General features: G+C 39.6%; 1 protein-coding gene across 2 annotated transcripts in view; it reads right to left on the bottom strand.

Moving 5' to 3' along the window:
* LOC112143415 (glutamate receptor ionotropic, NMDA 2D) overlaps positions 1–9,931 on the bottom strand; it is a 62,040-nt gene that overhangs the window by 50,265 nt on the left and 1,844 nt on the right. The window lies entirely within an intron of this gene.

The raw sequence follows: 9,931 nt of genomic DNA on the forward strand, positions 1-9,931 counted from the left end.
GTATGAGCAGCTTAAGAGGTATGAACTGCTGCTTCTTATGAAGAGTTGGTTAATGTTCGGTTCATTTCTCCACTCTGAGGACAGCTGTGAGCTTGAGGAAGCTGCTGGAAGTAGCTGCTAACTTTCAGAGCTTCACAGCCAGACTGTACTAAAAGACGGGACTGTAGTAAAAGACGAGATGAAGTGGCGCAGCACTGTGGTACCTATGTGTGCATATGAGTGGGTGAATCATTGTGTACGTGTGACTGTGTGTGTGTGTGTTGTGAGGGGTAAAATGGAAGTGGGAGCAGAGAAACGAAGAGAAGAGTGCAGCTGGAGCTCTATGCTCCTCATGTTAATTGGCCCATACTTCAATCACAGCCACTGGAGTGTGTCCTCTCTGACGGAACAGATCCCCCCCAACCCCCCTGTCTTTCTCCCTCACTGTCCTGCTACCCTCACATCCACTCGCCCCCTTTTCGCTTTGACACACTCCCATACTCCCTTCACACAGTCCCACAAAGTTGGGCTCGTATGTTCATTCATTTACTCCACTATTATCTTCAGCAGCTCTTCCTTTATTATATTTTTTTTCTACGACTTCTCAGATTTTTGTCTGGAGGCCTCCCCCGTTCTTTGTCCTGGACTTCATTCACTCCCCGCTTCCTGTCTTCCCTCACTCACTTCCTCTCTCATTTCTGCATGGCTCTCTCTCTCTTCTCCCTCTTTGATCCCCGTGGAGCAGAAGAGCCACTAGGCAGGCGAGCATCTCTCCTCTCCATTGTACACAGCGCGCGGAGTGATCGGCAACAGCGCAGCGTGCAGGAGCACAGCACACTGGGCCGCTGTGTTTCTACTGCATGGCTGTAAATAGCAGGAGTGCAGCCTGCTGCTGCGCCCGCCGCCTCCCTCGGATTTGATAGCTGTGGCGATCATAACCCATTCAGATGACAAACGACAGAGCTGCCTGTCTAAGCCTCGCGACACTCCGTCCCTACAATGCCAAATATTTTCAAATTAGACATGCCACGGGATGTAAACCAGATTACAGCTTCTGTTGAGAAACATTTTTTATGTAGATCAGATACATTTTAGCAGCCAGCTGATACGGATTAAACTGTTGGTGATGAATTGTTGTTTACAGCTTTAAGGTAGGCACACATAAGAGGGTGATATTTGTTCTATAAATGAGGGATAAATTACATTTTACACCGCTGTGTCTCTTATGAGAAAACGTCTATGCAAAGCATATTGTTCTGCATATATTGTAGGTAAAGGAGCTCAAATTAGTTCTTGTCAAGAAGTCCTAAGGTGTCGTTTTTTTGTAACCTTTCGCCAGATTATAATGAAGCAGTCTCCATCACGTTGATGTTTCTTCAAAGAATGCCTTTTTAAGCCTCTTTAAACTTAAAGTGGTCATTTGAAATTGATTTTTTTTCTTTTATGGATTCAGATTTAACTCTGGCAGTGGACCCATGTCAATTAATCGGACTTCATTTCTGTACATTGAAGGGATGACTTTCCTTAATTGAATAGGAAGCCATTCGATGCTCCACCTTTCTCCAAGAATTGATGGAAATCAGATGGAGCTCACCGCCGCACCGGCACTAACAATTCTCTGACCCCTTTCTTTTTTTTTTTTTTTTTTTTGCGACAAAGGAAAACAGCCACAATCGTCTTAGCTGAGCTTTCTGGCACCCCCAGACACAAAAGGCGGTGTGACTGAAATCACTTCCATTATGGATGATCATTACAGAAATATTTGACATTTTCCTCATGTCGTCTTTCTAACTCGCAACACTCAGCTCAAAGTCTACAATTACCCGAGTGCGACTATGAACGTGTCCAACAATAAAGCAAAAAAAATAAGGCTGTCAGTTTGATTGCAATAAAGATTTGTGAGCATTTGTTAGTGTTTTAGTCATTAGCATTAGCACGCACGCAAGGGTTTTATTTGTCAATCACATAATCCTCAAGATAGTGACCGCTCGCATACATGTGTCTTTGTGCTGTGCAGAAAATTGATTTGCGTATGAATGATGCACCGAAATACTTCAGTGCTGCCCTCTTTTTTTAAGCCTTTCTCTCCCTCCACACAAGCAACTCGCATTCAGAAGAGACTGGATACAAATAGTTTACTACAGTACGAGAACTCATAAATATTATGTGAAAAGGCCAGTGTTTGGGGATCTTGCAGAGGGGATTCATGTCAGTGGGAAGGGCAATATTTCAAAATCTCTAATGAGCTGGGACTAACAGGACACAGATGAATTAAAATAGTTTTGTAAAACGGTTTTATAGTTTGCATGCATGCTGCCAATTACAGCATAAGTGCTTACTTTAAGGCCAGCCAAGAAGGCCAGGTATTTCATTTTTCACCGTGACACCTGACATCTTGTATAACAGAGGACTGCAGAGCTGCTTGCTGTACTTTCACTCCCTCCTGACTGTGATATGACATCATTTACTTAATGCAACAAGTGTTTTCATACTTTTTATGCACGTATCTTTAAAAATGTGTCATCCAAATGGATATTTGTCATAGGAAACAGGATTTTTCACCATTCAAATATCCAGTGTTCTGTTTTTCAGGAGAGTTCCTAATTATATCAAGTTCTGCGAATTTCTGTGGTCAGCCATATAGGAATGATTTTACATCCCCACTGTGAATTTGCATAACATACAGCATAATCATGAATAAAATGCTTGGCTGATTTAACAAGCACTGAGACTGAAATCGGGGACGGAGATTCTCAGCAGATCTGACAAGCTGGAGCAATTACTTATCGGAATATCCAGAACTAAGTGGAACCACAGTCGAGATTTGAAAAAATGATCCTCTGTTTTTAAACAGAAACGTTCCATTCTGAGCCAGCTGCTGCAGAGTCCCACAGCTTCTCTGCCCCATTTGCACCGCAGCTTCCATTAATTCCCCCATTGATTGGTCAGACACTGGGATCACCTAGCCAGATCTAAATCAGTTACTAATTAAAAGAGCAAGATGAAAAGCAGCCGGCAGAGCGGCCCTTTCAGGACCTGTAAGGTGAAACATTCTGTAACAACTGCAAATGGGGAAACGGCTTTCAAAAAAACAAAAAAATAATAATTCTCGGCTCTGCATAGCAATTATTCAAAATCTTTTTCTGTAGATAAACAGATTAAACTGGTGTGGCAAGCCTTAACTGATAACTGTTTTGCCTTTGTGCAAGGTCACACACAGGCAGGTGCACAAGCACACACCCTGACTACTTGCAGGCATGCACACACAGGCTTTGCATGGATGAGCAGCTAGTCTTTGACACTTGCACAGGAACGCTGAGCAAAATTTAAAATGTGACTCATTAAGTGAGGGCTGCCACGTGTTGCCGCCGTTAAGCTGGATGGTGTCGGTTGAGAACCTCCAACAGCGGTACTCAGGTGCAGGTTTGAATGGCTTTCACAGCACATCTGGCTCTGCCCCCCGCTTGCAGGGAAAGGTGTTGGAACACTTTGCCATCATATGCTATCATAAACGCCGCTGCATCACCGGGGCTCAGGAAGCGCTCTCCTAAATTGGCAGAAGGCTTGGATTTTAGGATGTAACTCCTACCCACGACAGAATAATGTTTCATTCTGGTTAACCCTTGTGCCATCTTATGGGGTCCAGATGACCCCAGCCTTACATTCATGTGTAATTCATCCCTTGATAAATGCAGATGAAGGTGGACAGGATTTATGTCTCCAGTGAAAATTAAAAATCCTTGGACAACAAAGTTCAGCGCGCCGTCTTGTGGGGTCCAGATGACCCCACTCCCAGCGTCAACATACCAAGGATAGCACAAGGGTTACAAGTGTGACAATCTACTTAACACGACTTATCTTGATACATAGCAAGCTATTTAATACTTACAAATATTTAAAGACTTTTTTAAGACATTCAAGACATTTTACCAGGTTTTAAGCTGTTTTAATTCATATTTGCTAGTCTACACCTTTCCAAGCTTTTCTCAAACTTTGAGAATTTTTTGTCTGAATAAGAGTTTTGATCTAGAAATAAGGAAATTATTATTTAAAAAAAAAAAGGTTAAGCCCTTTTGTTCCACACTTTTTAATAGTAGAAAAACTTTAATTAAGACTAAAAAAAAAAAGAAAAACTTAAATTGCACTGAAATTTTTGCTTCCAGCTTTAGGGTAAACTTCAATAAATGTTGATAAGTTAGATTTGAATTAATTGTTAATTATTTTGGAAACGTAAATCACATTCTAAAGATAACAAGTTCCAGTTTTAGATTTGATGAAGATTTATTAGGATGGGCCAGCTTATGCTAAGATCATATTCTCATTTTGTTCACTATTTGTTTCTATTTGTTTCACTAGTTTTTGTCACTGCAATCAAAATGAATAACAATTAGGTAAATAAAACTAAAAAAAATAACTAATTTGCTTAAAACTAGCTAATAATGCAGATTATTGGGTTATAAACATCAATTTTGAATAATTCTATCTAACTGATAGCTTTATGGCTTAGTTTCCCTTTGAAATGCTTCCCTTTAAAACCCTCGTTTCTACAGTTTAATATCTTATTATAAGATTTCCTGCTAAATAAAAATGACTTGCTGCATAGACAGATAATGTTACAACTTTCTAGTAATTTTTTCTTCAGATGAATGCTTTTTTCCTTATGTTTGTCTTAGAGCTGCAGAAATTCATCAGATGTAGCAACAAAAAACAGTTACAAGAAACAGGGTAAAATAGGAGGTGAAAAACCTCCTAAAAGATGTGATGGGCTTTTTTTAAAAACAAGTGCCGGGAAGGGAAAAAGAATCCCCAAACAAACAGTGTTGGCAGTTACATCTAAATAATGATCTTTGCAAACAACTGATTGGATTTAATAAAAGATTAGCCAATCACTGTCTGTCTGCATCTGGTTTACTTGTTAATGAACCACTAAATAATGAATAATCAGGCTTAATATGATTCATCTAGTGTGACTTACAGCCTTGAATTGAACAGCAAGAGTGAAATTTTGAAAAAAAAAAAAAAAGGCCAGCAAAGCGAGTGAGCTAAACTTGTGAATTCCAACACAAAAACTCAAGCCAAAACCGCCACGTGATCAGAGCTTTGAACAGCTGACTTCACATTTGGATAAAAGCAGATGACACAGATAATCCGACGCCAATGAATGAACCTGCGATTTGTTGGACTGCAAAATATGTGAATGAGAGTCTCTATTTCCCAAAGCTGCAGCCTGAGAGGATGCCACTGCTAACTGAGCAGATTACATAACAATAACCCTGATGAATCTGAGCAGCACCAGATCATGGTCGGGATTTCAAGTGGGTCATTTGGAAGATTAAAGGAAGTTAATGCAGAACTGAATTAACCCTAAAAGAGGCGCCGCCTCTGAATTAGACTGCTTGAATCTTAACACTCACTGTTCTTTTTTAGTGGTAGAAATTAGAATTTTCTCACATTGCTCCTTTGATTTCAAAGCTATTTAAATTAGATTAAGTTTAGGGAAAAAACATTAAGCAACTGAAACTATTTTTTATGAGAAATGTTCATCTCAAAACCTCTTTGCTAACTCTCTCTTTTTCTCTTACACGAGAACCCACACAATCTATTCAGGTGCAAACACCTGTATAGATGAAACCTACTTATTAAAGGAATTTTATAAGTTTAAACTTTGCACCTGTAACTCACCAAAATTCTAGTTTTTAATTTAAAGGCTGCTAGGAATGCCATGTGATCAGTTTGTTGACAAGAGAAGGACTTCTTTTTAACTTAAGCTTGCCCAGTTTGCAGCTTTGGAACACAAAAGCCCGGCATGACATGCAACATGGACTGCAGACACAGGCTAACATAGTTTTTATAAATGCCCCCATTTCCTCTTTTTAATAACCACTTGTGCTGTCATTTCCTGCAACATCCATCACGATGAGGGACTGCACCACACTGCTGCAAAATTGCTGCGCAAAATACTGCTGCACATCTCTCCAATGCTTCCCTTTATTTTCCTTTCCTCTGTATGTGTGTTTGTGTTTTTGTGGTGCACACACACACAAAGGTATGTTTGGTGCATTGGGTGCGTATACGATATAATCAGTGTGCTTCCCATGGGCTGGGCCCCTAGGTCCTTTCTCATCCCAAACTCTGACTTGTGTGTGTTTGTGTGTAGTATTCGCTGTTTGTGTCTTTGCATGTGTCTCTAACTAGATACCCAAGGGTCTTTCTCTGAATGCACTTTCAGAGAGTTTGTGTGACTGTGTATTGCATGTAGACATGTGAAGCTGTGTGCCTGCAAGCGTTCTGCACTTGCATTCCCAAAACACGCCGCAGGCTTTCGGTTCAGGTTTGTGCATGCATTTGTGTGTACCCACCTGTTTGATAGAAACGGTGCGCAAGAAGTGCATGCTAACTTGTCCCTAGGCATTCTGTGTCATTGCACCTGGACTGTGTTGTTAATCCATCAATCTGCCGGGCCCTCTGTTCGTCTTTCTGTCTCTTTTGATCTCCACCTGTGTTTTTAAGTGACGGCCTGCCATGCTAGAAGGAGTTTGTTTGTATACGGAGGGGACCTCTGGTCAGGAGATGGACTCCAACTGGTGGCTCCTCTGGGTGTTGGGATGCTGAGCTCTCACAGAGCTTGACTGATAGCTGTTCAAAAGACTTTCTCTAGCTATTGTACTTCATTATGGTTTATGCCAAAAATGCATACTATAAAGACCCACTTAAATAAAAAAAATTGTGTTTTTTTTACATCTCCCTGTGGCATATTTCAGTTACTCTTAAGATGTGGTGCTGCAAAGCTCTCAATATAATGTTGACAAAGATAGTTAATACATTTGTTAAGCTTGTAAGCAGTTTATTAAAAGGCCCTTTGTAGACGATGGTTTCACTTTGTTGTAGAATCTTCTTAAGTATGTTAATAAACCTTATTTGACTAATTGTGCTGATAAATGTCTTTCTAACACCCTATAAACACATTAATAATGTTTGTTAAGGAATCTTATTATAAAGTTTTGCCCATATTTCTCATGATGAGCGACATATATAAAATAATTGAAGATTAAAACTGCATTTCTGAGTATTTATTTATTCAAATCGGGATGAATCAAGAGCAGATGAAAAGCTGCTGTTTGAAAACTCTCTCTTCTATGACTCAACAAATGAAATGGGTGACCCAAAGTCTCCACTCCATTCTGATGCCTCCACTTGCAGACAAATGAATCCATTAACGTCTGGCTTGAAACTGTACGGCTAAGATATTGTTCGCCATGTTTATTGTACCGGTAATGTTAGCTTAGGAGGTGTAAGGGGTAAAAGCTAGCGGGAGAGTGTAAAGAAAGGAATGATGGGATATCAGTGGAGGCTTACTTCCTCCCATCAGTCCCACACACAACTCAGATGTGAGTTTCTGATGAATTTCTGCCACTCTGCAGGAAATTTGTCTTATTGTCAAATTGTTCTTGATTTTGCCTAAAAATGGCATAATCATGTTTTAAAAGTAACACTTTTAAATTAGATTAAAATATGATTGGAGTTGGATTTTAATGACACCTCTGCAGCACTTGGAATTCTTCTAAAGCTGGATATTTACATTAGAGGACTTCACATTATAGAGTATGTATTGACAAGAATATGATACAATACAACCACGAACAATACAACCAGAACAATTTTTCCCTTTTTTTTTAAAAAATATGACTTAGAAAAAAACTCTACCTAAATATTAACACACTGTGATAAAAAGGTACAATTAATTTAATTTAACAATTAAAACATTAAGTACTGCAACTGTAAACTGATACTAGCAGCAACGTGGCACAGAGTTTCAATTCTGTACCCATCCTAAGTATAAACTAAGTAGTACTTGTCTCATAACAACAAAAACCCCGACTCTGCCTGAACTTTTAACACAAGCTGGTTCTCGCAAGATCTTGTTGTTTTGGTCGCGTTGTAGAGCTGCTCAAAGAGGCTCAGTGTGCTGTGCTGCCAACTAGTGGTTGGGGGTTCAGGTGGAAAAAAGATGCTAAAAGACAATCATAAATAATTAATTAAATGTCTCCTTGTCAGCATTTTAAATTGATACAAGTATTGCTTAAAAGTAACATCGCGATATATCGCCAAATAGATTTTTCCCTACATCTCATGGCTTTTCCACCATTTTTTTTTTCTTTATCATCTATAAATAAATTCAGATTTTCCTCTTTTGCCTGTTTACAGTATGACCAATTCTGAGCTGATTTTACCAGGAAATACGATTTTCAAATAGATTTATTTCTTATGTGTTGACAAACTACATGTTTTTCATCAGTTATACACTGATTTATAATTAATTTCTTTTAATACTATTATTTTCTACATAGATTAACTCTTTATATATTGATTCAACGACATTTTAGCTTATCTTTTTTAATTTTTAAATTAGTTTTATTAATATAAAGTTGACTTTTAACTCAGATAACTTTTTTTACACAATAAAACACAGAAGCACCAAGTTTATTTATAAAACTGTCAAAACACAAAGTCCAGACATATAAGAAACTACATGAGGCTTAAGAACTACCGAGTTTCTTTTATTTTTAAGTATTTTTGTTGTTTCCGACTGCTGCAAATGATTCACTTGACAAGTTGTTGAATTAACCTGTCATGTCAGCTCTAGCTGCATGCGGTGTCTGTATAAAAAAAAAAATAAAAAAAAACCTTCAGCTTCTTCTGCATCGTTTGATCCATTTCAAATATGGCTGCTTTTGTTGTGAAGGCAACCTTTAGCCTTAGTGAATTTTATGAACTTTTAAATCGAGTTCTCACAGCTTTCGTAATATTATAGTGTGAAAACTTGTCCTTTTGATTCACCGAAGATCTTTTTTAAGACTGAACTTTAAAAAAAAGGGATTAAAATTTTAGAATCTGTGCTGTGCAATTAAGACTTTCACACGGTTTCATAGTCGGTTTCTGCCCTCATGATTTCATTGGAGAGCAATCTTTCTTCGAGTTCTATGGATTTATTTAATGACTACAAGTCGGAGGAGTTATCAGAGAATACTAAGGTTTGCAGTTAATGAGTCGGGCTCATTTGTTTCATAAGTCCTTACATTTTTTTCTTGTAAAACTGAATATATAAACAGATCCCATGTCAGATTTCACTCGATGACCATCACCGCTCCAAAAACCTGCGGCGGAGGCCAGAAAAGCAGGCGTGGAGAGGGGAGCCATGTAATCGCTCCAAAACGGCCGCCTCTGATCTCATTAAAGGCTAATTGATGTTCTTGGTTAACAAGCTTTACCTTAATTAGTTGTATCAAAAAATACTCCCGGTGACATGTGTACTGAGGGTGGAAGAGGGATCTTTGTGGGGGAAAAGGAAGGAGGAAAGCCCTCCCGCTAATGCTGCATCAAAGCTCACGATGAAAGGCGAGGTGAGACGGAGAATAGAAGAGGGGATGTGCAGAGGGGGTCACAGGTTGTGGAGGTGGAGAAAAAGATGGAGGAAAATGATGGAAGAGAAAACAGGTGTGGATGGCAAGTTTGAAGCTTTTTTTAGAACTATTGCTGAAGAATCAATCAGATGAAATTGATTAGAGACCCTGAATGTTGCTCCTCTCATCACTTCCAGAAAGCTTTACTCACCCGGTTCTTCCCCTCATGTCTTCCTCACACCCTCTCTCTCATCTCTCCCTCCCTCCAACACCTTCTGTTTCTCTCATCTCCTCTTCCCTCCTGTCTACCCCGGCACACAGCTGGTACAGTACCGATCTCTGCGAGCGACTGTACGGCGGGGACGGGGACACTGAAGGCAACACTTTAGGGGGCAGCAGGGCATGCAGCATACTGCTGCAGTACGCCTGTGCGGAACATTTCACATGGCTCGTGAGGCGAAGTGATGAACTAAGCAGAGCACATCACCTGTGGGTGAAAGCGCTGATTGAAATGGATATCAGCTTGAGGATTCAGCACAGAGGGGGGGGGG

This window comes from Oryzias melastigma, linkage group LG16, assembly GCF_002922805.2.
Source record: "Oryzias melastigma strain HK-1 linkage group LG16, ASM292280v2, whole genome shotgun sequence".
Classification (NCBI taxonomy): domain Eukaryota; kingdom Metazoa; phylum Chordata; class Actinopteri; order Beloniformes; family Adrianichthyidae; genus Oryzias; species Oryzias melastigma.